General features: G+C 43.9%; 1 pseudogene; it reads left to right on the top strand.

The window, feature by feature from the left end:
- Positions 1–17,076: 17,076 nt before the first annotated feature.
- On the top strand, positions 17,077–17,613 carry LOC146716683 (twist-related protein 2-like; annotated as a pseudogene).
- Positions 17,614–18,024: the final 411 nt, after the last annotated feature.

Below are 18,024 nucleotides of genomic sequence, written 5' to 3'. Positions count from 1 at the left end.
CGAGCCACTGCACTACTGTAATTAAGTGATACCCCAGGAAGGGAGACAGACTGCCACAATGGTGTAGCTACAGATGCATTTGAAAGGTAGAGGTAAAGGTATTTATGTGGGCAAGAATTTTCCCTGGGATTTTTATTCTAAACACTAACGTCATGTGCATCAGTCATCAACAAATACAGCAACGGGCCCAATAAAAGGGTCGCAGGACATTTTAAAGGCAAATACTCAGAGTTCCACTTTATTAACAGTCTCTCACGCCGATAAAGTGACAAAGAGCTCTGTGGGCTTTGAAATATCTGCTCTACCAAGATGTCACAACTCCCTAACCATGTCTTCACACAGTATGCCAACACCCTCGATCACCTGTCTCTGTGTCCTCCTCTCTGCCGGGTTCTGCCTTGTTGTTGTCTCTTGTTCTTATTGGTTGTCCTCTGTGGGATGTTCCACAACTCAACTCGCAACTCAACGACTCCACCCCCCCGGGGTTTGTTTACACCTGCCAACCTCGCGAGTCCGGCCGTGGTGGTGGCCTCGCGATAATCTATCGCGAGAACTGGAAAGTCTCGCCGCTGTCCGCCCCTACGTACAGCTCCTTTGAATCTGTTGTCTGTCAACTTTCAGGACCTACCCCAACTGTAATAGCTGTCATCTACCGCCCCCCAAAATTTAATTCTGTTTTTATCAGTGACTTTGCCGATCTGCTGACCAATCTAGCTACTGTCTCCCCTAATATAATATTGCTGGGTGACTTTAACGTTCACGTGGATAACTGCGACCATCCCCTTACCAAGGACCTTCTATCCTGCCTTGATAGCTTCAGCCTTAAACAATACATAAACTTCCCTACCCACATTAAGGGCCACACTTTGGACCTAGTCTGCTGTTCTGGACTTACCCCCTCCATCTGTAGAGCTGACGAACTGCTAATTTCGGACCATCTACTTCTCTCCTTTAATGTTCACATGACCCTCTCTGTAATTAACAATCCCCGTATTATCTCTTTCCGGAATATCAAGAATATAAATCTTGATATCCTTTCCTCTGCTTTTTCTAGCTGCTTGTCTTCTAACAACTTAGCTATTCAAGAGGACCTGGTACTTTTTTATAATCATAGCCTTAGTAGTATTTTAAATTCCCTGGCTCCACAAAAAACCAGAACTGTACTTTTTTCTCGCTCTGCACCCTGGTACACCCCTGAACTCCGGCTACTGAAAGCTAAAGGCCGACAGCTTGAACGTCTCTATAAGAAAACTGGCCTTACTATTCATAAGGATATGTTTAATAACCACGTTCTGTTTTACCAGGAATGTATTAGTCAAACCAAATCTGCTTATTACTCTGCTATTGTCTGCTCAAGTGAGAACTCTACCAAGACCCTTTTCTCACTATTCAACTCTTTTAACAGGCCACCTGATTCTCTGCCTGCTCATCTCTATTCATCTAACTTCTGTGATGCTCTAATGCTATTCTTTATTGATAAAATTCATAAAATACACTTAGACCTGGACCCTAATGCTCAATGTAGCTTCTCTGTCCTAACTTCTCCCCCTTCTCACTTCCTCTCTTTTTTTCAACTTCCATCCTTAGCTGATATTGCTGATCTCATCCATAAATCAAAGCCTTCTACCTGCCAGCTCGATCCTATCCCCACTGTCCTCGTCAAAGCCTGCTTACTCCCTCTCCTTCCCCTCATATCTGCTATTATTCACTCTTCACTCACCACTGGAACTGTTCCTGCTTCCTTCAAAGTTGCTGCTATTACCCCAATTCTGAAAAAAACTGGTCTAGAACCCAACAACTTTAATAATTTTCGTCCTATCTCCAATCTACCATTTCTCTCAAAAATCCTTGAAAGAATAGTTGCTTCACAAGTCCATCTTCACCTAACTGATAATAACCTTTACGAACAGTTCCAGTCTGGCTTTCGTCCTCTACATAGCACTGAAACTGCTCTTATAAAAATAACAAACGACCTTCTTATAGCAGCTGATTCTGGTCTCCTCTCCATCCTTATCCTTCTTGATCTGAGTGCAGCTTTTGACACCATCTCTCATCCCATTCTCCTTAGCAGATTAGCTTCTATTGGTCTCTCTCACACTCCACTAGCCTGGTTTAAATCATACCTATCTGACCGCACTCAGTTCATTCAATTAAAATCCTTCACTTCTCAGCTTTCTCCCTTATCCACTGGGGTGCCCCAGGGATCTGTCCTCGGGCCCCTTCTTTTCATCATCTACCTTCTTCCACTCGGACATATTTTTCGTAAATATAATATTCAGTTCCACTGCTACGCCGATGACACCCAGCTCTATCTCTCTACCAAACCTGACTCTACTCTTCCTCCACCCTCCCTCATCCTCTGTCTAGCTGAACTTAATTCTTGGTTCTCCTCCAACTTTCTTAAACTCAACAGCAATAAATCGGAACTTCTTCTGGTTGGCACTAAACGACTGCTATCCAGAATTAACAATTTCTCTCTCACCATCAATAACTCGCTGGTCCCTATCTCTCCCTCTGTGAAAAGCTTGGGTGTCATTCTCGATAGCACATTATCCTTTAACTCACATATCAATAATATTACACGTGCAGCATATTTCCAACTCCGTAACATTAATCGCCTCCGCCCCTTCCTCACACCTCACGCCACTGCCATTCTCATCCATAATCTTGTTATCTCTAGAATTGACTACTGCAACTCATTATTATTTGGCCTTACACAAAAATCTATCAACAAGCTCCAACGTGTCCAGAACTCTGCTGCCCGTATTATTACTAGGACTTCTTCTACCCACCACATCTCCCCAATCCTGAAGCAACTTCACTGGCTCCCGGTCAAATTTCGCATCCATTTTAAAATAATTCTGTATACATTCAAGGCTATTCATTCTCTCTCTCCACCGTACCTCTCTGACTTATTACAGATGAAGCTCCCATCCCGCTGCCTCAGATCTTCATCTTCTCTTTCTCTCTCTGTTCCCTCTGCTCGTCTGATCACAATGGGAGGGAGGGCCTTTAGCTGCTCTGCCCCTCGACTTTGGAATTCCCTACCCCCGGACCTCAGAAATATTAGTTCATTCTCTCTTTTTAAGTCCACCCTCAAAACTCATCTGTTTAAAATTGCCTATTCTTAAATTTCTGTATGTTTTAACTTTTATCTTCTATTTTTATCATTGTGTATATTTCCAGTTTTTATCTGTTGTACAGTGTCCTTGGGTGCTTTGAAAGGCGCTATTTAAATAAAATGTATTATTATTATTATTATTATTATTATTATTAACCATGTACAGAATTCACCTGCTTGCTTCTACTACTGCATATTCACCCAATGTATATACTATATATATATAATGTTCTCCCCCCCCCCCCCCCCCCCCCCACAGCATGTCAGGCTACATTTCACTGTGTGTTATACTTGTATAACTATGCATGTGACAAATAAAGAACCTTGAACCTTGAACCTGCTTTGTCTGATTTTCCAAGTCTGAAGGAGAGAGAAAGTTCTCTCCATCTCATTGCTGTCATCTCTCTTCCAACCCTGTCAAAAAGGCATACCAAAGGTGATCTGAAGGCTCTCCAATTGAATCTTAAATCACCTCATAACACAGAAGACTTGAGGAGTCTTAAGTCTTAAGCTCAGTACAGCCACATCAGGTGTCCTAGGTGAGGTGTTTTTGGTTATTTTCACGTGATTATGTCTCTCAGTGCTCCACAGGACCAGACATTAGTGATTTGGAGGGGTGGATGGATACATGTTCAACAACCGATGACAGCCTGTAATTTGAGGCTTGCCTCTAAATGTGTCAACTCTGTAACAATTTCAGTAACTGTTCAAATATTTAGTTTTTATGTGGATTCAGAGTCTCTTTAGGTTCTTAGAAGAGTGCATTTGTTGTGGCTTCAGATAGCATCACATTTTTTTCTCTGTGACCTCTTGATTAGCTGAAGCGTAGGTACTGTGTGGCTGACCTAGATTTTCTTCATCTGACCAAACCCCTCGTCTCCTTCGAAGCCTGCTTTTCCTCCATCGTTCCATGTGTCAAGTGAAGCTAAGTCCCATGGCTGAATGTCCGTGTGCTCTAATTGGTCTGTAGCATCTGTCCTCACACATACTCTCCAAATCCCACACAAACACACACACAAGTGTAACTGTGCATCTGTCTGACAATAAGAGGGAATACACAAAAAAAGCTTTCCAGGTTGCCACTCAAATTCTGAGCTCCATGTGCATGTTTGCCAACTGTTGTTAAAGCATAAAAGCCAGGTGTTTATGATAGGAACACAGTGTTTGGGTTTAGGGGGTTATTAAAAGCACTATTTCACTTGTTTGCATTCTGCACAACACACATACACACTGTGTGTGTTTTAAAAACTCTGGAGGAACATCTTTAATGACACACAGTGACCTGAAATTGCAGGCAGGAATGTATGCATAGCTTAATCCCTTATTTTCTTTTTCACAGGGATAATAAAAGCATATGTGCTGCTGCTTGTTTTTACATCAGCTATAAAAAGATGCTTTCTTGACTTCCAGGGGCCGCTGGCAAGTTGACTTGCTCAGAAAGGATCAAGCATGAGAAACAGAAGAGGAGTTTGCATCATTCCTTTAATCTGAGTGTTAAAAGAAGGGGATGGGGGGAAGTTGTGGGGGGAGGTGGGGGGGATAAGCCAACAGCAAAGAGCAAAAATGACAAAAGGAAGAAAAGACGAGCCAAAACAAGAGAACAACAAAGGGAGAAAAATACAGTTTTAAAGTGCTCCTGGAGAAACAGCCAAATGTATGAGCATCCACCCTCAGACAGGACACACACACAGTGCAAATGCACTGATGACACACAGCACACATGCCTTCTGAGAGAAAGTATTCTTCCTGAGACTGACTTGCAGGCATTTAGCTTTTATTATACTGTGACAATGTTAGAAGAAAACTGTTGTTTTCCACACAAAAACCCCAACAACACATCCTCCTCTCTTTCCTCTCTATCACTTCACCCTCTGCAGCTATGGTTCCCTGAGGAGCAGCCTATTGATGCTAATAGTAAACTCCAAAGTTAAGAAACAGCTGGCTCTCAAAGAAGACACAATAGGCATCGGAAGAGAAGGGGAAGCAATGTCAGAGGGCAGGCAGATATGATGCCACGGTTATGACTTTCTGTGCTTTCACTATCAGAAGCCAGCAGCATACACACTACTGACTACACATAACATTCCCTTTTTGCAGAATTTAAGTGCACAAAAATTTGATTGTGACTTGTGTAAAGGTGGTGTTTCACATTTCTGCATTAAAATGTCTCCTCCAGTATATTTCCTGTCATGTCATTAGTTTTATCTGCACACTCTGAAGGAGGGGAGAAATAACTAATGCTGGGTGTTGGCCGCCATCTGCCATTGTCAGTTTGGACCGCTTCCTTTCTCGTGCTTTCCATCTTGAATCCTGATCAAAAAGAAAGTAAATGGGCTGAACCCTCCGGAAGCACCAGATCCATTCAATCTAATAGCTCTAAGAGGCATGTTCCAACTTCCATAGATGTCCCACCAAAAGTCAGGATCATTTCGGGCTGGCTGTATTCCTGACTGTGATGTTTCCTCCTGATACCTATGAAGCTGTGAAGCGCCTTGAGGCGACTTTTGTTGTGATTTGGCGCTATATAAATAAAATTGAATTGAATTGATACTGTCATGGGTCTGCTGTGTAGAAAGATGATGAGGAGCTAAATGCAGACACTTGAAGGCGAGAGGTCGGCAGTTTAAAGGCTGAACGAAAATACAAACAAGAGGTGAAACAGGTTTAACTAATAAAACTAGACTGGGCAAACTATAACTAAATACTAAATACTGAACACAGAACACGTGGAAATGAAACATGGAACATGATACCTGAAAAGAGACAAAAATCCCCAAAACTCAAACACCTAGGTCGCAGACTTTCCACCACGACAGGTACACACAAAATTAAAGAGTCTCCCGCTTCTGGTAATTCTTTCCCTGCTAATTTTCTCTTGAAATTATGATAGAGCCCAGCCTCTATCAGTCTTGTACTTAGAGCTTGGTTCAAACAGAAACTCTTTTCCAACTGACTAGAGAATCCTCATAGAGGCTTGGTGAGCTCTCTCTGGAGGCTCTGGACGTGGTATTGGTGAAGTGAGTGGCAAAGGCTTGTCCACCGCTACTATATCTGTTTGGGTAACAATCATGAGTTTTGTTCATTTGCATCTGGAAGTCCCAAAAGTCCTTAGTTTGGTCATACTCGATCACCTTGGTGGGCATATCCCATTTTGACTTTGAGACTTCCAGACCATACTAGGCACAAACATTCTGTTGTACTATACCGGCCACTTGGTTATGGCGTTCCATGGATGCCCTGCCTGCTAGCATGTTGCATCCTCCTGTTATGTGCCGAATTCTCTCATGGCCATCATTGCACAGCCTGCACCTGGGGTCTTGCTTGGTATGGTAGAACCCAGCCTCTATCAGTCTTGTACTTAGAGCTTGGTCGTGTGCTGCCCTGATTAGAGCCTCTGTGCTGTCAGTCCACCTTTGTCCAGCCATTGGTAGGATTTCTTGATACCAGCCACGTCTTCTATCTGCTAGAGGTATATGCATGCAAGGGCCTGTCCTTTCATGTTAGTTTCTCTTCTTCTTCCTCCTCATTCTATGCAGGTATTTACTAAACCCATCTTTCTGATGTACTAATGGATCTTTCTTGTTTCATCCTGGAGAGTAGTTCTGACATTCACTAGTCCTTCTCAGGACTTGTCTTACTCTCTGCAGGTATTTGCTGGTTGGTGCTTTCCTAGCGGCACATTAATGGTTCCCATTTGCCTGTGGGATTCCAAAGTACTTATAGCTACCTCTATGTCTGCAATGTGGCCTTCTGGTAGTGCTGTCTCCTCAGTTCTAACTTTCCTCTCTTTGTTACAATACAACAACATTTTTCCTGTCCTGTTGACATTCTGATTGCTGTAGATCCTAGTGGTGTGGATCGGTGCTTCATTCTCTAGTTGGTCTCTGTAACCAGTCTTGAGTGAGTTCAATGAGTGTACTAAGCTTTTATTAGCTAGCAGGAGTGAATCAAGTCAGGGCCTGGTACTGTCCAACGCTTCACATTGGAGCTGTTCTCATATTGTTCCACTGCCACTGAGAGTACACCTTGGTTGATTAAGTGGGGAACATATGGTTTGTTTTTCTGGTTTCTATCTTCTTGGTATACCTCTTCAAGCAGTTTGCCAAGGCTGTGAGCCTTTGCTTGACAGTTTCTAAGAGTGCAGTTATGGACAATCTGTTCTTAGGCACCCCTTTCTTCATCATACCTTTTTGCAATTTTAAAAGTTGACTAACTTCCCTCCATGCTATCTTGTTCTTGGCATACAGTCACTTTCTCTATAGAGTTGTTCTGGTCCTAGTGGCTTTTCATCTTGTAGTCAAGCATCTTAAGGATCACTAGTGTAGATCACCTGCTCCGTTTCAATGAGGGTCACTGTAGTGATCATCCGTAAAGCTGCCTTCACATATCACAAAGGGTACTTCAGATAATATGGCAATTGATCACAGATGGTCCAGGTTTCCACCCTAGCCATGATACTCTCTTTCAGTTCAGCTGCTGTCACTTTCAATGGTGTCAGTGCACCAGTTGTTCTTGGGGCTTGGTACCCAATCTCGAGGGTGGGATCGATGATTTCGCCCTCCTGACTTAACATCCTGGTTCCCGTTGCTATAGCAGTTATGTTGTACCTTGTCAGTCTCCAGTTGTCATAGCAGTTGTTTCTTCCAGATACAAGACCAATGAGCCTCTAGTTGTTTCCATATTGGTCTAGATGTACAGTGTTGAAGAATTTATAGGATCTTCATTCTCCTCATATAACCCCTTTTGCTGGAATTATACGTGTAGTAGTCCCTACATGACAAATATTGATGTTTCTCTCTGAATGTGTTTAACTGGATTCCATTCAATGACCAGGCATTTTTTCCTTTCCCTTATTCTTTAATCAACAGCCATTTAATTCCACAATAGACTTAGATGAGCCCATTTGTTCAGGTTGCTTCTTCTGACATTATACAGTCATTGAAGTATTCAGTCTTAGGTTGCTTAGGTTAATTAAGACCTTTTAATTAAAAACCCAGAAATAAAAGGAAGCAAATAAATAAATGTAAATACAATCAACCAATCTTTATTTCAAACATATAAGTAACAACTGTACATCTTTATGAATTGATCTATTATTATTTAACTACAGATGTCTGAAAGTATTGCATTTTAAATATTTCCTTTTTATACAATTATACATTTTTAATGTATAACACAGCCGTATAAGTAGTTAATCCTATCTCATCCAAATACTGCTATATATATGTGTGTCTGTGAAGGTTCTGTCATCCAGGTCATCGTTGTCTAAGGAGCTTGGAAAGAAAAGGACGTCTTTAAGTTGCTTGAAGACGTTTCACCTCTCATCTGAGAAGCTTCTTCAGTTCTAAGGCGGAGAGTCCCAGATTTAAACCCAGTGGGAGTTTCCCCCCAAAAGAGGGACAAAAGAGGGACTACAAGAAGTAGCTAGCGGCCCTTTATGATCACCTGGCGGCAGCACAAATAAGGAGGCTGCAAACTGCAAGCACTCATCTGAAATGGCTAACACTGGGCAGAACAATCCTGATAAAGAAGGATCCCCACAAACTAAAACACCATCAAAATACTGGTTGATAACCTGCATCTGAGTAGGCATTTGGGAAGACATTGGGGGAAAAAAACACCACAATGCCTAAGTACCAACTTCTGGTTGATAGAGCAGAACACCAGAAGTCAAAGACTAGTGAGACCAACCCGAGGACTACCTGGATTGACACGAAAGCTTATGACTCAATGTCCCACACATCAATACTACTGTGTTTGGCACTGTACAATAATGCACTAACTCAAAGCCAACCAAACAAGTCTCCATCAAGTGTGAAATATATGAAGAAATATATGAAGGTCATGCACTGTCCCCACTGTTGTTCTACACAGGCCTCAAACCCCTAACAGCCATTACTTAACTTCAGATATAGATTCAGGAGTGGGGTGACCATCCACCACTTCATGTACACAGACCAGTGTATGAATGTGAGAGTGAATGAATAGTGGTATTGCAAAGCGCTTTGGGTGCCTTGAAAAGCGCTATATAAATCCAATCCATTATTATTATTATTTGCATCAAAGTGTATCCCAGGAGAGAGCAGGACTTTGGCTCACTGATCCATCTCACCAGTATCTACAGTGAAGACATTTCATTTGGGATGTCATGTGGACTGAATAAGTGTAGCTGAATGGTTGCAAAGACAGGGATGATGATTTAGACTAACGAGTTGGAGTTGCCAGAAAACAGAATAGTGAATATACAGAACAGAGGTGTGCATCCCACAGGCTAACAGGGACAACATAAATGACAAGAAATGAAGAACAGGAGGAGGAAACAAACCAAGCCCCTGCATGGGTGCACCGTCAACAGATGGAGGAAATGGCTGACATCAGAAAATCCTACATGTAGCTAGAAAAAGTCATCATAGGACAGCACAGAGACTCAGGTTTTGGTAGCACAAGAAAAGGTCATAGGTCTAGAACCGCTAAGAGGACCATATTGCAGACTATGCAAAGGTGCCTCTGAGACTATTTAACACATAGTAGCAGAATTCTGTATGCTGTGCATTTGAGCATAAACTTACAACACAGCCAAATATGAAGGACATATAAAGGAACAACAGACTCCTATGAACCCAGCTTCAGATAGCCTGTGCAGACACAGGTACGCTGGACTCTGGGCCTGTTGAAATTTCACTCAAATGTCACTTTCACTGTCAATGAGCGTGTTTGACTGTCAGCTTATCATTTGGTGTTGGCTTGGTGAAGCAGACCAAATAAAGCCAGAATTCCTGAAGAGAATAGGAAAAACACAGCTGTCACTGCAATATTTCTAGTAGTGTGAAGTCAAATTTGCCGACTACAGCCTGGACATTGAGGTACCTGCTAGAGAGCAGGGTGAGTCAATGGGTGGGTGACAGAGGAGAGTTTTGGGGGAGCATCTGAGAGAAGTGTTTTATGCCTTAGGAGATGCTATTCTGTGTGCAGCTGGTGCATTGACAGGATTAGATACAGAGGAGAAGCCACGCTGACAGAGAAAGATGGAGGGCATCAAACACCCACACCGTCAACCCCATACACTCCCACTTCTCTCTCTCAGGGTAAAATATGATGCCAAGCCTAAGGCCCACCAACCATCTGATATTGACAAAACAACTCGGCTCACACTAAGATTTTATGGAGATGCTTAGTGATTGGCTCTGTGCAAATGCACAATGAGAAAAATGTTTACAATGAGGGGGTGCTGCATTAGCCTAAAACTGAAAAACTGTAGATAGGAACCAGTGTTACTCTATTACATCAATCCTTTGTAATGAAATACATCACAACAACTGTGATCATTTTAGTGGTCATTTTTCTGGACTGGTCAGTGAACAACTGGAAAATGCATTTTGATAGAATATGTAGTAGAAAATTCCACGGTTATGTTTAAGGACACTCAGTGCCACTGGCACTTCTTACAAATACAGTCATGGCAGTGCAGTATTGGGCTTCAAAGTCAGTCACTTCCAAATGCACTTAGCATGATGAAACAACTTTGTAGATAGTGGTACTAACAAAAGGCAGGGGGCAGAGTTGGTTAAGATTTTCATAATGAACTAGAATAGATCACAAACCATGAATTGTAATCGGCTATCTTTTAAACTTCTGTCACAAATCACAGTGATGTCCTGCCTGCACTCTCTTCTTCACCTCACTTGTGCACTGGTTGTTGCTTTGGATGGTTGAAACAAGGTATTCAGACTCATGTTCACTCTCTGTTCCTTGCATCTATCTCCCTCTAATCCACACACGTGTTCTGTCTTGCTTTCTGATTTTCATTTCTCTTCTCCACCTGCTCCCTACACTCACTACAGATCACAATGTCATTTGCAAATATCACAGTCCACAGAGAGTCCTGTCTGACCTCATCTGTCAACCTCTCCATCACCACTGAGGCGGCCGTAACTCAGGAGGTAGAGCAGATCATCTACAGTCTGGATGTCAAATATCTAAACTAACCCCAAGTTAAAATGTATGAATGTGTGTGAACATCAGCAGTGGCGTGTCTAGAAAATTTTTGTTGGGGGGGCCAGGTAGGGGCACAGATTTGGAGAAGGGTGGCAGATGTAATTGGCAGATAATGTTAAAAACAATTCTACCAACCGTTAACCATAATTCAATAATCCTATAAACCTAATAACCAAATGCACTTTTAACTCTTATTAGAATGAGATTTTAACCACTACGGTGCAAAGTTTTTAGATACTGCGTTGATAAAGTACAAGAGATACAATCAGTGCTTTGTCAGTGTTTACTCAGCATTCAAGGACAGCAATATTTGCATAGTATTTTTACTGACATATAGTGCACATATGTTTTGGGCAAAAAAATTTTTGAATATTAAAATACGAACATTTGTAACAAACAATTGACAAATTAGCCAGTTCCAATGTAAAACTTTATCTGCCTGTTAAAAAAAGAAGATAATCTTCTCACAAACTGGTGATTTTGAAACAGGAAAAAAGTGGAGAAACAACTGAAAAGACTAACATTTGAATAAAACCTGAAAGCAAGTAAATACTTTCTATGCTGCCTTATGGTAAACTTTGGTAATATTGATAAAGAACAACACTGGCTGATGATGAAATACAGTCAGCTGGCATGGTGACACTGCCAGTATTAACCTGCAGGGCTGGACTGGGACAGAAAATCTGGCATTTTGACTACAGACCGGCCCACCAGGTATTAAAGCCATAAAGACTTTGAATGAAAACAAATGCTGTTGTGACAGTGATGTACAGTCTTGTTGGTATATGTATGATTTCTATACATTTTACGTCAGATAAAAACTTTGGTTGTAAGATTTAGATAATTTTTTTTCCCTTTTTTTTTCCTTTTTTTCCCCCTTTTTTTTCCTTCTTTTTTTTCTCTTTTTTCCCTTTTTTTTCCCTTTTGTTTTTCTCTTTTTTCCCCTTTCCCCCCCCTTTTTTTCCTTTTTTTCCCCTTTTTTTTCCTTCTTTTTTTTCCTCTTTTTTCCCTTTTTTTTCTCTTTTTTTCCCTTTTTTTTTCCTTTTTTTTTTCCAAAAAAAAAAGATTTAGATAATTATTTAATAAAAGCTAGATATTTTAAATGAGAATAAGAAAGAAAAGTATTTCTTTGTGCCCCCTTTCCCTGTTAATGCCCTACCTGGCTCCCTGGCAAAAATTTGCTAGATCCACCCCTGCACAGTTACCAGCTGTCATCTGCTTAGAAAAGGATCCTGGTGTTATTTGTCTCTCAGAAACAGTTCATAACTTCAACTCATTCATGTCACCTAAAAGGTAAACCTGTTTCTCCATCACCTGTTCAGCTCTGATGATTTAGTAAGGACATCTCCTGGTTTCATCTTCATGTTTCCCTCTCACCACATATACAAACCGACATCATGACCAGCAGCTTTACAGCTGTGGCTCCAGCAAACATCAGCTTTTACTAGAAATTAATATTAAATAAATTCTAACAACAGCTGATCAAGCTTAAACGTGCTGCTGTTGTTTAGCGCGACATCTGCTGGTTTCCTCTTTCTGGCGCAAAGTGGGCGATAAACAAACAAGAGAGAAAAGCCGATCAGCTGATCATTGATCAGTTTCATGATTGAAGTAGAAACAGGAGAGGGAGGGGGGAGAGAATGAGAGAAGAAGAGGCAGCTGTGCAGCGTAACGACAGAATAACTCCAGCTTTGTGTCTTTTTCCATTCTAGCTAAAGTTCGGGACAAACTGCGTCTCTTCTCAGCTCAATACGAAACGTGTAATATTTTCTCTGAATTAGGGACCATTCCATTTTTTAAGGAGCTGTTGGCAACTCTACTAACTAACCTTATGAATAAAATAAAGTTCACTATCAGTAACATCACCCACCTAAATACTCCATCAAGCTGGCTAGAACGCAGTACGAGTTATTGCAACTGACGGTAAAAAGTCAGCACAACGAAAATAAACTGCACCTAAACTTAGTTTATATCTGACCCAGATAGACTGCAGGTCATAACTTCTTACCTGAAGTTCAGTTCACCTGACACTCGGACTGGCGGCTGCCTCGGGGCTCTCCTCCTGCCTCCCCTTCCCTCATCCACCTGCTGGCCTCTGTGGAAGCCCCGCCATAGCACATAATCTCCTATTATCAGGATGTCCAAAAAACTCACTGAAAAGCCTTCAGCTAATCCAAAATGCTGCAGCAAGAGTCCTGACAGGGACTAGAAAGAGAGAGCATATTTCTCCTGTTTTGGCTTCCCTTCATTGGCTTCCTGTTAAATCCAGAATTGAATTCAAAATCCTGCTCCTCACATACAAGGTCTTAAATAATCAGGCCCCATCTTATCTTAATGACCTTGTAGTACCATATCACCCTATTAGAGCGCTCCGCTCTCGCTCTGCAGGCCTACTTGTTGTTCCTAGAGTATTTAAAAGTAGAATGGGAGGGAGAGCCTTCAGTTTTCAGGCCCCTCTTCTGTGGAACCAGCTTCCAGTTTGGATTCGGGAGACAGACACTATCTCTACTTTTAAGATTAGGCTTAAAACTTTCCTTTTTTCTAAAGCATATAGTTAGGGCTGGACCAGGTGACCCTGAATCCTCCCTTTGTTATGCTGCAATAGATGTAGGCTGCCGGGGGATTCCCATGATGCATTGAGTTTTTCCTTTCCAGTCACCTTTCTCACTCACTATGTATTAATAGACCTCTCTGCATTGAATCATATCTGTTATTAACCTCTGTCTCTCTTCCACAGCATGTCTTTATCCTGTCTTCCTTCTCTCACCCCAACCGGTCGCAGCAGATGGCCGCCCCTCCCTGAGCCTGGTTCTGCCGGAGGTTTCTTCCTGTTAAAAGGGAGTTTTTCCTTCCCACTGTCGCCAAAGTGCTTGCTCATAGGGGGTCATATGATTGTTGGGTTTTTCTCTGTATCTATGAAGCGCCTTGAGGCGACTTTTGTTGTGATTTGGCGCTATATAAATAAAATTGAATTGAAATTGAATTGAATTGAATAGCCACCACCAAACAACAGAGTTATTTTTACACATCTGCCAACATCTGGCCAGCCCACCACCTGTCATTGTTCATGCCATTACAAAAAAAATAAAAGAAATAAGTCACCGGGCATATGCCCGGTATGCCCGATGGCCAGTCCAGCTATGTTAACCTGCAACCAAATCTGCAGCTCCATACAGCAATGTTACGACTTAGATTATATCTTATAACTCATAACTCTTATGTTAGCTCCCCTCAGTAGCATACTGTCTGAAATATTCGACGGCTGCAATAATTCTTTAAGTGTTATTTTCTCCTTGGTATTCTAATTTCACCAAAGTTTACTAAACTCAACAAACTTAATATTACTTACCGGGACATTTATTCTGTCATCATTTTCTTTCACCGAAAAATTGTTTCCTGCAGTGCCGTCTTTCGTGCTTGGCTCTCCTACCTTTGCTAACGTGATGCACATAGCGCAGAAGTCGATGCTGCATTCACCTACACTCGGATATCTGAGCTTCACCGTGAAAACATAATCGTACATTTGATTGAATTTTATTGTTTTACATTTGGGGTGGCACCTGGGGTGGCCAGTCTGGTTGGGGGGGTGGCCTGTGCCCCCCCAGGCCACCCCGCTGGACACGCCATTGAATATCAGATCAATCGAAACCACGGCGTGGGTGCAGTTTTCTCTGTGGTGGGGTCGGGTGGGCTGTCCTGGGCTCTGTGGGGCCAGGCGGCGCTGCTGAACTGGGCCCCAGTCCGGATGGGCCTGGGCCCCCTTTCCCTGGTAGGTTGCAGAGTATGGGGGTGCCTACTGGGGTCAGCGAGGGAACTGGCCTCAGCGAGGGGTCACTTGCCCCTCCCTTCCTTCCCTCCCCATCTCCAGCTGCCTCCCTCTTCCCGCTCCACCACAATCACCCACACATGCAGGGCCTTGGGATAAAGGTGTGTCACCAGGGTGCAGGGGAGGCATTCCCCCTCTGTCCCCTTCTGGCTGCCTGTGCCTCAATTTTATCTCACAACTTAGACATTCACATTACTCTCATTACTCTCATAACACATACATATAGGATCTTGGGGGTGGGCACGCTACACGGACTCCAAAAGACCATCAGGGTGTACACCTCACCCCTGGCGTCGTTGCCCACCTCTCAATTTTAAATACACGTAGACATTGAGGGCTAGCAGGAGGGACCATGCGCTTACCTGCTGCTCTCTGGCAGGTAGCTCCATGCCCTCCTGGGTTTTAAATGCACCTTAGAACACACATGCATCAACACTACAATGAGCGGGTGGAGGGAGGTTTGGAGTCTTCTCTCACCCCCATTCTCTGCGGCCTGCTGGAGCGGGGGGGCTAGGAGGAGTTGGCCGTCCGACTGCGGTCTGGAATGTGTGGCCTCCCAGCTGCTGCGGAGTCGGGGCGGTCTGCCTCCCCCCACCGCAGGAAAAAAGGTAACACCACCTGGGTCTGGGTGCAGTTCCCCCTCCAGGGGCAAGGGTACCTAGACCCGGTTCGTAGAGTATGCTTGGGGAGTGTGATCGTGTGTACAGCGTCTCTTTATGTCTGTCTCCACGTTGGTTGAGTGTGGAGTAAGTGCATATGAGAGCATGAGGGTGGGAATGGATGTTTGTGTCTGTGTGTGCCTGTATGTCTGTGTCTATATGTCAGGTTGGGTATCAGACGCCACCTCTCTGGGGACATCTCAGGCCCTCCAAGGTTTGGAGGCCTATCTCCCCCCACCACCACTCCCCCTGCCAGTGGCTGATGCCCTCAGACATCGGTGCATTGGTGGTTCTTTGTGTCCGGGGGTGGGCGTCCAGGTACACACCGGCTCACTCCTTGGTGGCTGCTTGTCGGGGCCTGGAGCCTGGGGCTCGCTTGGGCCACCTTGGGGGTGGGGTGCCCCCGGCCTCTCGGCATGGGGCTTGGTCACTCAGGCACAGCGGGCTGCTGGCGGAGCTCACGGGCACGTCACTGCAACCCCCCTGGCTTCTGCTCTGCGGCTGCTGAGTGAGCCCTCATCTGGGACTCTCCTCAGCTCTTTCTGGGACAGTGGCGCGGCTGCCCCTCTGTTGGTCTTCCTTGGTCTCTTGTGTTCTGGGGGCCTCTGGATGTCTGGAGTTCTGATCTCCTCCATACCTGCTTCATGCCCTGGAGGACGGGGCTGTGGCCCCCCCACACCCTCTAGCAGATCATTACATGAAGGAACCTTTTAAATACAAGCGTGTCCATGCTTACAGGTGTACACACGGGTGCTCACACACTACACCCTTTTTGGCTCCTACCTCAAAGCACACTGTGCGCTGTCGATCTTACGTGCTGCAAAATAATGTTTAATATTTAGTATTTACTGTTATATTCCCATATATCATCGTGATGTTGTTTATTATGTTGCCCTTTTTTTTCTTCTGCTTGTTTTCTCTTTTTTCTTTCTCAACAGGTGATCCAGGTGATTGATGTATGCATTTTTTGTCTGCTTATTTTGGGGTTTTTTTGCCCTTTTTCCCCATCCCTCTTTTCCGCTGTTTTCCTCTTTCTTTCTCCCCTTTCTTTTCCCCAGTCAAGTCTGTCCTGTAAGTGAAAATAAAATAAACAATAAAAGGTGACTCAAATAGACCAATACGGCAAGGCTGGGATGGTCCATTTGGTAAATCCGTTGGGCACCTTTCTTTGCCTTTAGACAATAATTCTGATGGCAAAAAAGCCAAACGGGACAGGCAAAGAAGAAGAAGAAAGAAACCACGTAAGAATACAAAACAGTGCTTGTATCAATGGGTGAATGAGCCAAGTTGTATAAAGCTCTTTCAGAATCAGAATCAGAAAGACTTTATTTATCCCCAAGGGGCAATTAACATACAACAGAGCAGCATAAAGACTTGTCTTTCCCGTAACCCATTTATGGATTCGTTGGTGCCTTCAAAGCCTGGTAGAGCCACAGGTGAACTAACTCTTTGACTCCATGAGAGGGAAATAATTTTGGGGGGACACTTTCTGGCCGCCATCGACCCAGGTGGAGATGTCTGAGGAAAATCTGGGGGAAGAATCGGGCAGCTCCCCAGTCTCTCCTGTGGACAGCCTGAGCAAAAGCGAGGGGGAGTTGGACAGACAGCCGAAGAAATGTGGGAGGAAGAGGAGACCGAGCAGGAAAAATGGGGAGGACTCAGATAGCCCGACCCCTGGGAAAAGAGGGAAGAAGTCCAGCAGCTGCAGCCCCCAGTCTTTCGAGGAGCTCCAATTGCAGCGGGTCATGGCCAACGTCCCGGAGCGACAGAGGACCCAGTCTCTGAACGAGGCTTTCGCGGCTCTGCGGAAAATTATCCCCACTTTACCTTCGGACAAACTCAGCAAAATACAGACCCTAAAACTTGCAGCCATATACATCGACTTCCTCTGTTAGGTGCTGCAGAGTGACGAGGTGGACTCCAAAATGTCAAGCTGCAGTTATGTGGCTCACGAGAGCCACGCTTGGTCCATGTCCATGTCCAGAAATCATGCCCAAAATGGTGACTGCTGAATCTACTACTCACATTCTGAAACGGGACAATCTGGAGTCCAATGCTGGATACATGGGATCGCCTAATGACATCAGAAGTTTTGTGCAGAGGCCCGAAAGTGTCATATGCTGTTGGAGTGTCTGGTCGGGCATGGTCCAGGTTCCTGTCATCCGTCCTTTGGGGTGGAGTTGGCCAGCTCATCACCTGTTTTCAATCTCCGGGGCTCCACCTAGAGGGTTTTTAAGCCAGCACTGCCTGCCACTCCTCGCCAGTTCGTCCTACTACCATCTGTGGTAAACTTGGCCTCCTCTGTGCTCAGACTCTGTATACCTGGATCATGGTTTAATGTGTTTTCTGTCTCCTGCATTCTTCAGATTCATCACCCGTCGCACTCACCAGTAGTGCTGGTTCCGTCTCCATCCTGTTTTTCC

This window comes from Copadichromis virginalis, linkage group LG2 (assembly GCF_057382275.1).
Source record: "Copadichromis virginalis isolate Kocher_CV1m ecotype Utaka linkage group LG2, C_Virginalis_male_GT1.1, whole genome shotgun sequence".
NCBI lineage: Eukaryota > Metazoa > Chordata > Actinopteri > Cichliformes > Cichlidae > Copadichromis > Copadichromis virginalis.
The sequence above is the reverse complement of the archived record's forward strand: the minus strand, read 5'-3'. Positions and strand labels throughout refer to the sequence as shown.